General features: G+C 36.8%; 1 pseudogene; it reads left to right on the top strand.

The window, feature by feature from the left end:
- Positions 1–1,661: 1,661 nt before the first annotated feature.
- Positions 1,662–18,096, top strand: part of LOC149576442 (uncharacterized) — a 48,243-nt pseudogene continuing 31,808 nt past the window's right edge.

The following is an 18,096-nucleotide window of genomic DNA, read 5'->3' as shown; positions in this document are numbered from 1 at the left end:
TGATATTGATGCTATCAACATCACTTAATTTTTTTTTGATAATTGATAAATTTGATGCCTATGAGGGTTTGAGGGAAGAGTTTGTTAAAAATTTATGGCTTCTATACAATGTTCTCAGATTTGTGCTATTCAGTAATAGGTTGTAGCTCAATCTACTCAAGGATGAGTTTAATCTGGAAATGCCACATTCCCATTACCAATTTGCAGTTTTATATGACTCTAAAAGGGAGGAATACTATGAGCATTGTAGGGCCAGAAAAGGATCATTCTTTGCCTATCATGAAAGCCTATAGAGAATTAGTACTCTATATTAAGGTTAGTTACTTTGGAGTTGCCTTTTCTAGTTGGAAATATCATGTGTGATATCTATATTTTTGTTTTTGGAAATGTTGTTCTTGACTTTTGATTTTGGATCATAGTTATAGGGAAAATTCATTATAGGAACAAAAACTGAACCTTTGTCCCCTTCTTAACATTCTCAATTTTTGATATATACATATATTAGTTTTATCTTATTCATTTGCTAATGGGCTCTAATTTGATTGGCATCTCTATCTCCATACTAGTGCCTATTTGCCTATGTCTCAAGCTGATTATGCTTTGGTAATATTCGTGCTCAAAATCAAGGATGTTGTTAAGAAATAGATTAGAGGTTGTTTCTAATATCCAACAAATAGCTTGAATACATGTCAAGATATTTCTTTAGGAAGATATTAAATGTGTGATTTGATTCAAATTTTGGCTACCTAATTCATGGATGTTGTGTTTTTCTATAGAATGCCTTGTATATTAGTTGGCATGTTTGTCATAAACCAACTTAAATGTTTTTATTATCTGCAGGGAAGACATTACTTAAATCTATTAAATCATACTTTCTGCTGATGTGGGTAGAGAGTACCATACTTGCATTGAATTGTAGTGGTGCAATTTTGCATATAATTAATGGTGCTTTGGAATCCCCTGGACTAGGTGTTCTTGATGGTTTTTTTGCAAGTTTGTCTATCATCATTTTTAGTGAGGTAGTATTCTATTTTTGAACATTTTAATGGAAGTTAAACAATGGTTCTCTTATGTTGCAATTTTGGTGAATTCTATTGCTTATTTTTGGCATTTATGGTGAATGCAATAATGTGCACATTAAAGATGTAACCATCCTTGCTCCATTGCACTCACCAAATACTAATGGAATCGATCTAGGTGACTTGATTCATTTTTTATATTAATAAATATCTAATGTATCAATATTTGTGGGGATGTGGTTCCTTTTTTTTAGTACATATTTTGAATTTTAATTTCAGACAACTCATTGAGCATTGAATTTTAAAATGTCATCAATGAAATTTATGCTTTTCAAGCTACATAATCTCTTAAAGTACGGTTGCATTATCAATTTAAACAAGGCAAATTAAAAATCTTTAGTTGTACAATTACTACAAAAAAATGTGGCATGGCATGGCTATTTATATACTTATTTGCATCTTTTCTCACTATGGTTGTGTTGTATGAAAAAGGGAGATTGCTAAATGATGGATGGAACTAGTTTGTGATACTTTGAACAAATCTTTGAACTTTGTGTTGATGGTTATGTATAATTTGTAACTAGTTTTTGTCTCGAGGTGTAGTAGGCCATTTTGTTTTGTTTTGTACAGTAAACAACCTCTATTTTGGTACAATGACCTAGAGTTATGCTTGAAGATCTTGGAGGACAACCTGCCATGCAGAGACCACCTAACATAGGACCAAATCCATTTAACAGTCCATTCCAAGGAGCTAGTTCTACATTTATTTGAGATGGATTAGGGGTATATGGAGAGAAATTTTTTGGAACTAGTTCAGAGTACATGTAAAGCAATGTGTGTAATGTCTCTATCTCTTGATTGCATTTTTTTTGAAATCTATTGATTGCTTTTGATTCTTTTGTCTATAGACTCCATTTTAGAAGACTTTATAGTATTTCTTACTTCTAGCTTTAGACTTTAAAAAATGATTGACCATATGTTTTAATTTGATGGTATATTCAATTTTTTTTTTTTAATGGAACATGTTTTGTAAGTAGATTAGCAAATATTTTTCTAATCCTCAATATTACTTTCAAGTTAATGATCAATACATGAAGAACAAGGTAAGTTGGTAAATTTACAATTTGGTTGCATTGAAAACATATCTCACTACTGTGCAAAATGCTCTAGTTGAGGATTGTTTTTGGATCAATTATAATTAACTTGGGTATGTATTTTATTTTATTGTTAAGGGTCATTGGACAATGATAGTTGAGCAGATTCTAGGAGGTCTCACATACAAGCTGCCTGTTTATGACATCAATGCTCCTAATTTATATATTCCTTTTATGGCATTTGGCACATATGTTATCTTTCTGGTATCACATTAGGATTTCTTGGAAAGTAAGCATGCTACCTTGCCTACATTTTTTGTGTATATTGACCTTTTCATCTTTTTGTGTCAATGCCCATGGCTCATATATTAAGCAATACTCATCTAGTTTGGTCTTTACCATTTTCTAAATGATCTATTGTCCTATGGAATCCAATCATAGGGGAGAAATGTAAAGTTTCTATTTTCTCATCTTAGGTTTTACATATATGGTCTGCATTTTGATTGGCTCCTTCTTCATCTAGCTACTTTTCATGTTTTCTATCTTTATACTATAGATGCTAAAAAATGGTTCGCATTTACGGTTTCATCAAAATGAAGCTCCATTTGACATATAGAGCACTTTTTGAAAGAAAAAGTCTTCACCTCATTCTAATTGGTGCTCATCACGTCTTCTCAATCTTCTATCATTAATTTCTTCATTCAACACAATGATCATGTATTCCGATGCACCAAATCATCTTCATCTTGCATTCCTGCATTCATACATCATCCCACACTGTTTGTCAACCTTCTGTGGCTTTCCACCAAGTACAACCTTTGTCTGACCAAGATTAACCAAATTTGACCATTTTTGACTGATTTCACCCATGTTATGAACTTTTTCTATCATTTTTGGCATGTATGCAAAGTTTTAGGTTATTTAAAGTCTAGTCGGGCTATTTTTGGCCCTCGAAGCCTTCTGGGGCATAGTCTGCACTCTCAGAGCACACTTGGGCTTCTTAAGTGCACCATGGGCACACTTGATACTATCATATCATACTTGGGCTTATCAAGTGCAAACTAGGCATACTTGGGTGCATTTTGGGCACACTTGGGGAAGTAAGATGCCCATAACTACTCACGTAACCCCTATGTTGCACTCTGGAGGCCATAACTTTTGCATTTCAACTTTGATTTATGAACTATCAGTTGTGTTGGATTTGTATCTTCATTGTTAAAATATTGAGCTACCATTTTCATTATTTGGTCATTGTCTTGAGTGGTAACCCTTGAAAATACTCTCGGGCCCTTGAATCGACATCACTTTTCATAATAATTCATCCCATTTTCTCATTCCACTAACTTTGATCTTTTGGCCAACATGATTGTATCTCAATAGTTTTTTTCATCATTCATATCCTCTTTCACATTATTTTCACATCATTTTGGAACCATTTCAACATCATTAGAAACCATTTCAAATCAACTCAAAACCATTTCAAATCAACTCAAAATCATATCAAATCAACCTAGAATCACCCCAAATCAACTCATAATCACCTATAATCAGTCCTAATCAACTGAAAACATGTCAAACATCCCAAATAAATCATCATTTATCCAATCCTAGGCATTGTTGTGGCTTTTTGTGCCTTGGAAACCTATCAATCTATCAAATCTTATCAATCTGATCTTAGTATTATCATGGCTCTTAGTGCTAGGTCAAACTATCATTCACATCATCTAATCTTTGATATTGTCGAGTCTCTTAGTGTTGGATGATGACCTTATCAACCATTTAATAAAATTTATAGTGTCTATCAATGTTATTATGATCAACCCTATCAACCAATCTCGATCCTATAGCATTTTACAATGTTAGTTAAGTGTTATATATCTTTAGTTCATGTCATGTGTCATTGGCATGTTATCATTTCAACCTATCAATCAATTTGACCATGGCTTTGGTCTATCCATCATCATCCTAGTCAATCTCCATTATTTTCATATTTCATCAAAGCATATTGTTGCACTTATCAAATCAAACTAGCCAATCATCTACTAATTTTTCCTATAGGATTAAACAACCCATAATTTCATCCTATGTCATTTCACTAATTATTATTCTTAACTAACCTTCTTAATTAATTGATATTTTATTAATTAATTGAGTCATCATTTACAAACCATTGAAATTCTTAATTTCCTAAGTCATATTTTCCACCATTAATTCCATTTTCCACGAATTTCTATTTGTGTGGAATAAGGGATTTTTAATTCAAATATTCCACATGAGATTGACATCAATGTGAGACATGGGTGTGACACCTCATGGATTCTCCATTGACAGTTGGCTAAGATATGTCATAATCCATATATTCTTATTCTCTTATGCACATCCATATTTGGCTTCCATTGTCATAGATACTTGGCTTTAAGTGGGTTTGAGGTGCCATATGATGCATCATAGAATCTCTTCCCTCTTTAGCCAAGTTTGACTTCCAAGTGTCATGCGATCCAACATTTAGCATCTCATGTCATATGCATCATGGATTCTCAAAGGAATCTCTTGCCAAGTTGCATATCCAAGGTGACAATTCCAATGCTCTCATCCTCCATGTTGATTATAAAATGAGTATTCTTCCTCTCATTTTCAGTCCCTAGTTTATAGACTTTTGCTCCATCTCTCATGCTAAAATCACATCCTCTAATATTCTCATACCATTATCCCTATCATAGATTTTTTCTTCAAAATTGTGTGCACTATAGGCAATTTGGAGCTACATCATATGGAGAAGAAATAAGGACATGGGAGCTACAAATGAAAGAGGGGGTTTCTAACCTTATGTTGCTTCCTTTCTATTAATTTGGCTTTCATGGTAGACTAGAGGGTGTCAATATATGTTTAGTGAGTTTGTGATTTTCTCATAGTATGTTAGACATTAGCCTAATTTTCTTATCCTACAATTGGGAACCTGATGTGAACATGCTTAACCAACTTGGGTTTCTTGTGTTTGTTCTTGTAGGTGCAAGGAAGAAACTCACTTGGCGGGGTATAGGGCTTATTCTCTCTCCTTTATCACACCTAGCATAATTAGGGGACCTATTAGTATGGTTTTATGCTCTTATTTCATGAATTTTGATAGCTTTCTATCCTAGGGTGCACTCTACTCTATCAGGGTGCACTTGGGACCCCTAGGAGGTAGTTTTAGGAGTCTAGGAGCCACTATAACCCCTATATGCTATTCTTAGCTTACCAACTACACTTAGAAACCATCAAATACACCCTTATGGGCCCCAAATACACCATGAGTGTAGTCTACACTATCTAAGAACACTTGGGAGGGTAGAGTTCAAAAATCTAGTTTCTGGGTATTATTTAGGGCTCAATTCCCTACAATCTGCAACTGACCTCCCATTTGTGCCTAGAAACTACCAATTGGACCCTTCTAGGCCCCAAGTTAACCATGGGTGTAGTTATCACTATTTGAGTGCACTTGGGGGCATCTCGAACCATTCTAGCCTTCTGGGGTGTAGTTTGCTCTGCCAAAGTGCTCTTGGTTCACAAAAAGCACATGTTTCAATCAGAATTTGAATTTAGGGTTTTTGTTTGCTTCTAGGACCTAGAGTAGATGTTTTTGTGTTACTAATGGTCTATTTTCAATGTGTAGTGATCATTGGATGAAGACATAATCCTTAAAAACTACTAATTCTTATTTTTAGGATGTTGGCAAAGACCCTATGTGTTTGTCAAAACCATGTGTGTGGATTTCCTAGATTAGATAACACTTTTTTGGGTGCATAAAATATACTTTTTCTTTTCCACTTGGCATGTCTATGGTGTTTAAAACCCTAGGGGTTACATGGACATATCCTCTCCCCTCGCCATTCATGGATCTTAGGTGTAAGAGAAATCTGTGTGACTTCTATAGGAAGCCTGCCTTGGACCAAGATACTTGATATTGGGTATTCCAGGGGACAACTTTAGAGTGATAACAAGCCAAAAGCCAGGTCAACATTCCAGTTGCTATATAAAACTCATATATGGTGAAAGCTATGTCAATGGTATTGCTATGTGATAGCTCTCTTCTAATACCCTTGTGGTGTGTCAAACATTGGTTCTCGGGGTTGGAAGACCTTTTGAGGAAGTTTATCATTCACTTGCTAAAAAACATGCCCTTACTAAAAACCATGTTTTAGTGGCCAAAATCCTTTCTATCCACTAGCTCAAGGGGTCACCCATGTCCATGATGAAATCCTACATTCTCACAGTCTTTAGTAGAGACAATAGTCCCTTGGAAAGTAGTTCTTGGTAGCCCTAAGAAGTGAGTGCATTGTAAGGGGGAGCCTGTGGTGCCAAGATCCTAGGTTGTTCACTCTAGATAAGTATGAATGAACTTCAGTTCAAGTAGGAATTCAGTGGATATAGTCCTAAAGCCTAGGTTGTGGTGTATTTTTTCACTTTTAACAACAACTATTCTTGTCTTAATGTGACTTGCATGTGTGTAAAACATTAATCAAGATAAAAGCCAAAATTCAAATTTACACCTTGGAAATCATTACACATTTTCGAAACATTACAACCTTTGTCAAAACTTTTCAAATTTTGGTCCTAAATGTGCAACTTGTTATCCTAAATATGCTTGGCATAACATAGGTTTCATCCTTACATATAACCCACTTGCATTCACCCTACTTTAAGCCTCATACTTACATAATATAGGCTTTATATTTCATCTTTTAGTCCTCACTTAGTATCGCTTATCTTTCATATTACATTCATTAGGGCTTAGCTTACATTCTTTGCATTTCAACCTCAAAATTTGCACTTTGCATCTTCCATCTTGCATCTTTGCATACCCAACCTTCATCTTGCACACTTTAACAATAATTATAGGCATCTTAAACATTATCTTGAACCTTCATGCTGATCTTAGCATTGTTCTCTACTATTTAGCTCACTGTGACATCAATCTGGAAACCCTAACACTTAAAATTACCTCAGTTTCAACCCAGCTTCCCAATTGCACTTTAAAACTACCAACTACACCTAAACTAGCTTCAACTACACCATAGGCCTAATTGGTACTATTTGAGTGCACTTGGTAGTTTGAGAACCCAGTTTGGGCTTCCAGATGGCATTTTGAGGCTTCAAAGGTGTCCATAAGTACCTAGATAGGCCCCCCTATAGTGGCATGCCCTGATCTACATTCTGCATCTCCTAGCCTTCATTTTCTTCACTTAAGACATCATTCCCTAGGTTTTTACCTTCATTCTAGATCTCCTAACCCATCAGAACATCATCCTTAGCATCCTAGGTTCCTGACATAACAACTTGACAACCACCCCACTCAAAATCAACAACCCTTCAACCTAGCTTCCCAATTGCACCATGAAACTACCAACTGTGTCTAAACTACACCATAGTTACAATTGATACTATTGAAGTGCACTTGGTGCTATCACAGTGTAGTAGCACACCTATATGACCATTTTGAGCCTCCAAACTACATTTTGGGACCCAAAAACTACATTTAAATGCCACTATAGGTCTTCACTATGCATCTCACCCAAAATGACATCCTGTACCCAAAATCTCATTTTGCATCTTAGGACCTATTGTCACATAGGTCTGCACCCTTGTCCAAAGTCTTACCTAAGGACAACCTTGTGAAACATGGAAACAACCTCCAAGCTGTGGGACTTAAACTATGAGGTTGAATCTCTGGAGAAGGCCAGCTTCCTCTTACTATCAGGGTGCACCTAACTATTCTTGGAGAAGAAAAGGGAGAAGGAGAGCATGAAAGAAAATCTACCTATTCTAATCTAAGAAGGTGATGCACCAAAATAGAGTGTTCAAAGAAATCTCTATCCATACATGCACTAGTGAACCATCATGACACCAAAAGATATACACATTCAGACTTATTTTAATCTAACAACCACATGCAAATCAAAAAACCTAGATGAATGACACAAGGAAAGAGAAGATTCACTTATATATCATTCATAAGCCAGAAGAGATATAGTCATCCAGATTACAGATATCCACAAAAAACTAATGAGAGGAAAATAGTTCTTGCACTTTACATCAATGGTTAAAGGAGATAAGGTAGAATGCCATATAGTTTAGAGGCAGAGGGAATTTACACATGAAATTGCAGAGCAATATCAGAGAAGTCAGAGAAGGTTTAGCCTGAACAAAATCTACAAAAATTACCTTTATAATTCAAGCATAACTAAGATATTTCTCCACTGACATTACTCTACAACCATTGCATTGAAGTCCTGCAGAGAATAATCATGGGGAAAATTTGATCTGAGTATAGATCTAGATGCAATGATATCTGATCTTTGTTGGAATAGGGCCCTAAGAAGATAGAAATGATGTCATTAAATTGTCTGACCAAGTAGACAAATCAGATCAGAGGTGGTGGAGTGCTCTCTTGGGGGTAGCATTCATTCCAGAGTGGTTGGCATCAATCACAAGGATTGGATCGCGCTGGAAAACCTAATTTTCTAGTTCTAGCTTGTCGATTAGCAAAATTAGCAAGTCAAATGAATCCTGCAAGAAAAATGAGCCACGTGGGCCAATGGTCTTTTATCCTCCTACCATCTCACAACGTCTTCGCACGGCTCACCACATCCAACTGACTAGCTGCACCACCTCCTCAAACCTTGACCATGATAATACATAACCGCCAGATCAACTGTCAATGCTAACTTTTAACACCTTGGCTAGGCCCACTAGGACATGTATCCCTTAGGTGCTTCCTTGCAATGTTTAAAGGTTATGCATTTTCAAAATGTTAGAATCCCCTGATCGTTGATCTCTGCAAGATCGACGATCATGAAAGATCCTCAAAAAGTTGTGCTTGCCCCCTCGAAATTCTTGGGCCCACAAGACACTTAGCATTCAACTTACCAACTACCCTGGCAACAACTGGCACCACTTGGAAAAAAATTGACCCCACAAGGACACATGGTAGCAAGGAACTTTCTTGCATTTCTTATCTTCCTCGCATCTTGTTAATGTGGGGAAGTGCCAGCCCTACGGGGACCAGAGATTTAGATGATTGTGTACCTAGTCAGTGAGATTGACCAATGAGATGCCCCTATTGTACTCTAACTCACCTAATAGATGCCATGAAAGATGAGCTATCATTACCACTTTTAGAAGGGTGGGCCCATGATGTCACACTAGCCACGTATTGCAAGGGTGCATACCTGCATTGCATAAAATCCTCACAACTCCTTATTGTGAGTATGTGTCACCCATTGATTAGATTGCATTGAACAGTGCTCAAAATCCATAACTTCTAAACCTTTGCAACCATCTACCATGACATCACTTGGATGTATGTCACCAAAGTGGTTCTCTGCATTGTTAGGAAGTTTGACAAAGCTTAGAATGTGGGAAAGCAGGCACCAATCAAAATACCAGCTCACCTTGCCACCTTGTCCACCCTCCAGCCCAAAAGAAGGACATGGACCCACCTACCACGTGTTATTAAGGGGCTTCCTCACATTGTTTAAATATCATGTATTTCCAAATTGCAGGAAAGCACCAACTGTAGATCTAAACCAGATCTACGACGAGAAAAGTTGTAGGCCTGTGAAGAAAATTTAGGGAATAAAGAAATAACAGAAGGTTTTTTCGTCTATTTTTCAATATTTCTTGAGCATCAAAATAATGTAAAAGATGGGAAGCAGCCGTTGGGTGGGCTCAAGCATTTGAAGTTTGAATTTTGGCAGGAGGCCAAAATGGATAACATTTATGGTGACTCAGAGGGGATGCAAGCCTGCTATGCATAAAACCAATGACCTTGCACATCCATTGGGATATAAAGTCATGAAAGATGTGGATTAGTACACTAAGAAACCCTAACCCTACCTCTGTGATAGAAAAACACTAAAAATCTCTGTCTCTGCAACTTTGCAACTGAAACTAGAGACTGAAAAACTTTTGCAAAACACATGTTCTTGTGCACTTCTTGGAAAGCAGGAAACAATAGAATGGAACTACTCTAATATGTACATGGAAAATCAAGCCCTATCAAAAACATGGGGCTTGAGGTAGATCCCATTGATTGGGATGGGAAAAACTTCACCACTAGGCTTGCTTAATTGAAAAGCATTGGCCTGCTCGCAACTGACAATAAAATAGGGACCATTCCATAGTACATCAAATTTTGATTGCTTCCTTGGTTTTGCCCTATCTGTATCCCATGTCAAGACTAAATCACCCTCCCTGAAGGTTCTGATCCTAGCCTTCTTATCAAAGCTCCTATTTACCTGCTACTGATGTGTCTCTAGAGTTTGAATGGCCTGATTTCTTTTCTCTTCTAACTCCATCAGCTCTGCCATTCTTACTATCATGGCATCATTTTCAACTAGCTCCAACTGATGAGCTAGCTCTAGGGATGGGAATTCTAATGAAATTAGAAGCCTTGCTTCTCTACCATATACCAACATAAATGGTGAATTCCCTATTGACCTTTTAGGTGTTATCCTATCAGCCCATAGAGCTATTCTAAATTTTTTATGTCAACACCTCTGGTTATCTTCTATTATCCTCTTTATGATCCTAATCAAGTTTTTGTTAGAGGACTCAACCAAACCATTGCCTTGGGGATAGTAGTTTGATGATGTGCTCAAGTAGATTCTATGATCAATTGCCCATGCAAAAATTTGAGCCCCTACAAAAGACTTTGCATTATCTGAAATAATGGTTGAAGGGGCACCAAACCTGGTCCAATTCCATCAGGGAACTCAACAACTAAAGATTTTGTGGCATCCTTTAATGCAACTGCCTCTATCCATCTGGTAAAGTAATTTGTAGTAGTTGAAATCCATTTTTGACCAGAACTAGAAGGAGGACTGATAGGGCCTATGAAATCCAATCCCCATTGAGCAAAAGGTTGGTCCACCTAGATGGGATGAATAGGAAGGGCTGCAAGCTTTTGTTTAATAGAGAATGTTGGTCTGACTTTTTCTGTAGTAAAAATTTTCAGTTAAATCATAGAAAAGTCAAATGTTCTATGCCTAAGTGAAACATAGGGTTTTGGATAAACCATCTATAAGAAATAATAGCCATATAAACCCTATATCATCTCTATTCATAAATTGTCGGGCGCGAAATTTTGAATTTTCAAAAGAGACGAATATGCTGTCATATTCCTTTTCCTTTCTCCCGGGTTACCTTTCTTCCTATTTGTCCCAACCGTCAGATCCGATTAGATCTACTATTGGCGTTACCTCACTATTGAGAGTTGCATGCTCATTAAGTATAGCGAGATAACGAGTATTGAGTATTTTAAGCGGTGGGACCATAAAGTGAAGATGCGGCGATCGAAGATTTGCTTATTAAATGTTTTATTGTGCAGGTACACTTTGTAATTCACCATCCAAAAAAAAAGAAAAAGGGATAGGGACCCACTAGAATATCTGACATCAGAGCTGAAATGTTGATTTCTCCGAAAGTTTCGCTACCTCGCTATCGGAAAATTTAGGTGCTTCACCGTTAGCGAAGTAGCGAGGCCATGTGAAAATATGAAAATGATGACATTGCATCTTGCTTGTATCATAATTACACCAGGTGGCATGACCAGTCATAAATACCGTTGTCAGAATCAGTTTTAATTAATAGAAGTAATTACTGGGTAACCCTTGCATTTTTTGGCACGGAATCCTTTTAAGTGCCGGAGCTCGCTACCTCGCTATCAAAAAATTTAGGTGCTTCACCGTTAGCGAGTTAGCGAGGCCCCGTAAAATGGCAAAAGATCAGCAAGATCTTTGATGACATGTAATGACAGATGACTATGATAAATTTTGACATGTGCCAACTATGCAGAGATCCGATTCTCATTAATACCTATCTGACTGAATGTACAAGAAATCTTGAACGTCAGCTTGAAGTGGATCAATGGAGCTCGCTACCTCGCTATGAAGAGTTACAAGGGAGATAATTATAGCGACATAGTGAGTTGGGCCCGCCGCCTTCTTTCTTAAGAAGCCCTATAGCGTATCTTTCGATCATTTCTTGATCTGATCAATGATTGTCGCCGCTTCGCCATGACAAGGTGCTTGTTCTTTATGCATAACGAAGTAGCGACATGCTGACACGTGTTCTCCGTCGTCAGTGGGTCTAAATATAAGTGCCATCAAAAGAAAGAATTCTGTACGTGGAAAGTTCTCATTGGGTAAACTAACTGACATGGCAAATATAACTCCTAGTTGTTCTCTCTGTACCGCATGATCGTAGGATCTTTGAAGATCGACGGCGCAGTTTTAAATGAAAAATGTAGTGCCACTCTCTGTATTAATTAGACAAGAAAGCTTTGTCTGTGAGGAAAAATAGAGTATAATACAGAGAGATTTCATCAGTTTCATTTCACGCGAGAAAATATTTGAAGCCATTCTTGTGCAGAAGCCATTACTGGAAGAAAAGTGTGCCAAGGTTTGATAAAATTTTTTTTTTTATCAAGTTGTCTGTTCGCGAAAAATTTGCAGGAATACAGAGGAGAATTGAGACAGATTTCAAGTAAGTAAAACTACCATCATCTTTGTGAGCTTTTAAGTTTTAAAAGATAGCCCAAGATGCCTCCTAAGAAGGGATTTACAGGTGCAATAAACTACCTGGATAGAAATGTGCATGATGATTTGCTTGAGGTACTTCCTGAATCCACTGTAGAAACGGTGCAAGTTAAGAGGTTAACCTCACTGAACCCTAGGCTAAGGATAGCTGATGGAGTGAATGATAAGGGTAATTGGGTCCGGGATGCTCAAACTTCTCAAACTGGTTTGAGTTTATTCAAAAAATGGTTTGCGGAAAGGAAGTTATATGCCCCTCATGCTAATATATGGAATTTTGATCTTGGGAAGCTTGTTGTCCCCAGCGTGTTTATGGATTTTGACCTGCTTGAAGCTATAGCAAAAAACTATGACCAAGCCACTAAGGTAGTGAGAAGAATGGATGGTGAGGCTTTAGTTACCATCAGTCCCGAGGAGATTAGGAAGGTTTTTAGTCTGGGACCCCTCACCATGTATCATGTGCCCATTAATTTGATAGATTTAGAAACAAAATATATATCCAAGAGGGATGTAGTTAGACAGGGTGCACTGAAAGCCCACATAGGCCAGATTGGAGGCCTCCCAACCATAACATCATCTTCTAAAGAACCATTCAAGAAATCATGCTTTAATGCCAGGGCAGTGGAGATATATAGGACCCTATGCAGAGTCTTCGGAGAGGGCGAAGAAGATTTTATTCCAGTGAGCTTCATGTATATGATCACCCAAATCTCCTCTTTTGGTGTGGAAATAATTTTTGATTTTGCATCTTACTTGGCAAATGAGATTCACCAGGGATTGGTGGGGATTGCACAGGGCAAGGTGGAAAAGGTTTGGGGTTAGTATTCCTTATTGATGCATATGTTTCTTTTTAAAGGGGCCACTTATTTTGGTAAAGAAATGGTTTTAAATAGAGAACAAGAAGGGGAGGCACTGCCAGTCCAATTATGGAGTGCAGACATGACCTGGGAAGCAGAAAATGCTAGCTTCGTTAGATTTGATAGGCACTTCACCTCCAAACTAAGGTGCCTCATATTGAGTGATAATCCCAGAATCCCTAAGGCATTAATGCACCTTGTTACGCCTATGGATAAAACCCATAATCTAAAAGTTTCACATAATTGGAGAGATATTATCTCATATTCAGTCTCAACTGTCATCAGGGTCTATGGATTCAAAGGAACACCCCATGTGTTAACCTATCAGGTAGCTTTAAAGGTAGGGATAGCTGAATTTTTGTGGCAGTTGGGAGGAGTGAAGGAGGCCTTTTTGCACAAAAGGGGGACAGGATCAATTTTTCCTACTTGTACTATAGCCCACCAATTTGTGATAACTAAAGAAGGGTGGGTCTTTCTCCATAAAATTTTGGATCAATATAAGATGGCAGTGTCTCACTCTCATTTTTGTGATACAGAAGGTTTTTTTAACTCTGCCCTTAGATTTAGAATCAAGCTTCGTCCAGTTCAAAATGAATTCTATTTTCCTGAAGATATAATAAGAAATGAATACTCTCTCCATGAGCAAGAAATAAAGAAAGAAAAATGGAGAGTCTATTCAAAAGTTTTGGAATTCATTAATTGTTTTGACAAAGATTTCAGTCCTCTTAGTAATGCTGCAACCAATGCGGATAAAATACATAAGCTCATGAGTACTTTCTCTAAGATAATGGAAGTAATGAATGAGAAGAAACAACATTTTATTAATTCTTTTCCAGATAAAGCCAGAGAAATTATGAGAAAATTGGGTTTCACCCCCAACATTGGAATAGGTCCACTGGTGGTACGAAAGAAGACATGATATACTATTGTTCGACAGTAGGTGCCCATTGTACATAAAGAAAAATAGATAGTTGAATCCACCAGCACTGTCCTAGAAGAAAGACCCCCTGAACCTTCTCCCAAAAGAAGAAGAATAATAAGGGAGGAAGAATCCCCTGATGAAAGTTACTCACCTTCTCAAACCCCAATAAGAATTGAGGAAGAACAGCTCACAAATGAGCAATTCGAACAAATGGGGTCACAAGGAGAAATTTTTTGTTACATAAGCAGAAATTGATGAAGGGAACCCCCAGGAACCCCCTGTGCCAAGTTTTGAATTAACTATAGTAGATTTCAGAGGAAGGGAATTGGACCCTGTTTTGGAACAAGCCAGTCAGCATTTTTTATCTGATAACAATTTTGTAAGATCTAGGGCTTTCCATCATTTTGTGTGGAGGGTAAACATGCACATTTTTGAGGAAAGGTATAAGAATATGAAAACAGAACATCCAGAAATGGATGAGACCTCCATTCAAAATCTAATAAAGGAACAAATGGTGCAAGAGTTCCAAAATATAACCCCTGATGAGGGAAGACAGATGGTAAAAAATGCTAATGTTTTATTATTGCCCAATTGGGACATTGCTGACGCATTAATTTTTAATTCTGTTTCAAATAATTTAGGACTCCAAGATCCAAATAAAGAGGAATTCTTGGGTACAGCATTCAGCAATGATCAAGCTGCCCTTGTTATGTGGTCCCTAAGAAGAGGATCCAGAACTACTTCATCACAGCCTGATGATTCAGTATTAACAGGGAGTATCATTGTAAGGAGAGTTGCTGATACTTCAAATGTACAGGCAGCCCACATGAATGTAGATTATTCTAAATTTGCCTTGGCTACTGCAGAAAGAGGAGAGAGGGAAATGATTGATATGCATAATAAATATGAAATAGTGGTGGATGCCTATAACCAAGAGGTAAAAAGGAGAATTGAGTTAGAAAACAGGGTATCTCAATTAGAAAAGGTACTTGGAAAGAGGAAAGTGGGAGAATCTAGTACACTGAGAATTGCATATCCCCCACAGTCATCTATGGGATTAACCCCTATTATTGAGATACCTGACACCCCTGAAAGACCCCAATTCTATACTGCAGAGGAATTTGAAGCAGAAAAAACTAAATTACATGAGTGGCAGATAGAATTTAGAAATCAGCAGGAAGAGAAATGGAGGCAGGGTGTGACATATTTGAGGGATAAAATACAATGGTAAACTTTTTATGATTAGTTGACAAGGATTGTAACCCTCATGGATGAGTTAAATAAACAAAAGGATGGACTAGATTCTCTTGCACAGAAATGGAGACAGAGAAACAATGATGTTACAATTATTTGTATATCTACAGTCCAAATGCCTTATCATCAGGTTGAAAGGATTTTTGATTTATTGAATTAATTAGATAATTTTGAGAATAAAAGGAAATGGATGAATTATTCAATAACAGAATAACAAACATCATCAGTGAGACTGGCCATTGGTTTTGGGCAAAGACAAATGAGGAGCTGGTAAAAATACAATTATATTACGCTAATATGAGAAAAGAATTCAATGATTTAGAGGAAAATGCCAATTCTTTAATAAAGATACAAAGAGAAACCCTAAGTTTTGATTGGCTAGATGATGATACTTTTAACAGATGGAAAAATCAGTTTAGTGAGCAGATGTCAGGAGACGATGACGAAGAAGATGTAAGAGTAATAGTTACTTTTGAAATCAGCAATGATGACATAGAAAATCTCCAGGTTAAAGTGAGTTTGCATGTAATAGAAGATGATACATCACTTACAGACCTTATGGGTATGTACTCTGAAGATGAAGAATGATTGTGAGATCAGATCATAACAACCAAGAAGTATAACATAAAGGGACCCGCCAAGAATTGTTGTTGTAATTAACCTTTCTATTATTCTTGTTTTTGTTTTTCTAAAGAAGGACACCTGTCACCTTCTTTAGCCTAAAGCTTGTTGCATCTCACATTATTTAAGTGAGATCCCAAGGCTAAAGAAGGGTCCAAATTTGGTTTTTACTAAGTATTGTGCTTAGTTCTATTTTTGGTCCAAACATTTTGGGAAGGAAATTTATAGTATACTTTTCTGTCAAAACTTCTGAGATATAGATGAATGTAGAAAGAACTGTGCTTCTTCTCTGAAGGTCTTTCTGGGTCTATTGTAAAGGATATACCATTTTCAAAGGAAATGAATACAAATTATGAACTGTCCCCATATCTGTTCTTTTCTAAATTTTGTCTCCTTTTAAATACTTAGCTACCTTGATGTTGTGTGAGTAAAAGCTTATGCAATTGATTGCAATATAGTAAGGCTGTACATCCATTTGTTATTGCTATTAATTCAATGGATTAAATAAAGGCTCTGATGAATGTGATGAGGTTGCTTGGGTGTTAATAAGGATTTTTGAATGATAAATTCTGGTAAGAATTGCTGATGAAAATTTGTTGCAAAGCAACAAATTAGATCTAAGAATTTACTTGACTCTGAATCCCTAATGGATTAGGCACTGATCGAAAGTATTTCAGCCAAAAGAGAAGTATATTATAACTGGCTTTTTCAAAGTACATCATAAAATCAATTTTTACTTATATTTCCTGTAAGATATTCAAAGTTGGCCAGCACTTGCCTGCATGGATTGTTTTAGCTTCATTTAGCCATTGCTATTGGAAACATCTGCAGAGCTATAGAAGATTTCTTGGCCATATCTGTTCAAGGGATGTGTTTATCAATTCGGTAAGATTTACGTATATGTTTGAAGATTTAGAGATGAGAATCAAAATGAAACTAAGAATAATTCTCATACAATTGTTCCATCTTTGAACCATCCTCGGGTACACCCGCCCTGGTTTTTACAGAGCCAAAAGAGTAGAAAACCATCTAAGGTTTTGTTGGAGTTGGGTCCTAGTACTTTGCATATGCAAGTGATAATGAGAATTGGCTATTCTTTAGGTTTTGTATGTACTGATATCTAGGTATTAAGCCTTTTGTCGTCTAGTAGTTTTATCACTATTAACATCATAATAAAACACCAACAATATGGTGACTCTGCTGGGGACTGTCTAACACATCTGTAAAAAGTACTGCAGTTGTCTTTAGTCTTACTAAGTAAGTATGTGTCGTGTGATCTTTATTTTGCCCATAGCTATAAGGGAATGTTTAGTGTCAAAACTTGAGGATTTAAAGAAGATATAACCCAAGTACCATTGCTACACACTGACGCATCCAGCTTATCCGAGTGTCTTATCTAACAAGCAAGAGTTGCAGTCTTACAACATCAGTGATTGGTCTCTTTGTGCTGTATTTTTGTTCCTACTTGTGTATTGTTTTCTTTCTGTCAGTAAGAGTGTTATTATATTTTCTCGAAAGAGGGTGGCGACTCAGTCAAGGTTTTGAAGCTAGTGCTTATTGTAACAAAAGAAGAATATGGCTAACAAGAGAAAAAACACAAGGGCTTACATGAGAGCCAATCCCGATGTATCAATGTATACTGATTTACCCCAAGGTGGTAGGAAGAACCAAAATAAGAAAAGAATAGATCCAAATCCTACTTGGAAGCCTAGAGGTAATGCCTCCGTAAATTCCCATTATCAACCGATAATAGCA

Source organism: Cupressus sempervirens, chromosome 1, assembly GCF_028749045.1.
Source record: "Cupressus sempervirens isolate cs-2001-9-10 chromosome 1, ASM2874904v1, whole genome shotgun sequence".
NCBI classification, from domain to species: Eukaryota; Viridiplantae; Streptophyta; class Pinopsida; order Cupressales; family Cupressaceae; genus Cupressus; species Cupressus sempervirens.
This window is presented reverse-complemented; position numbering and strand designations above follow the sequence as displayed.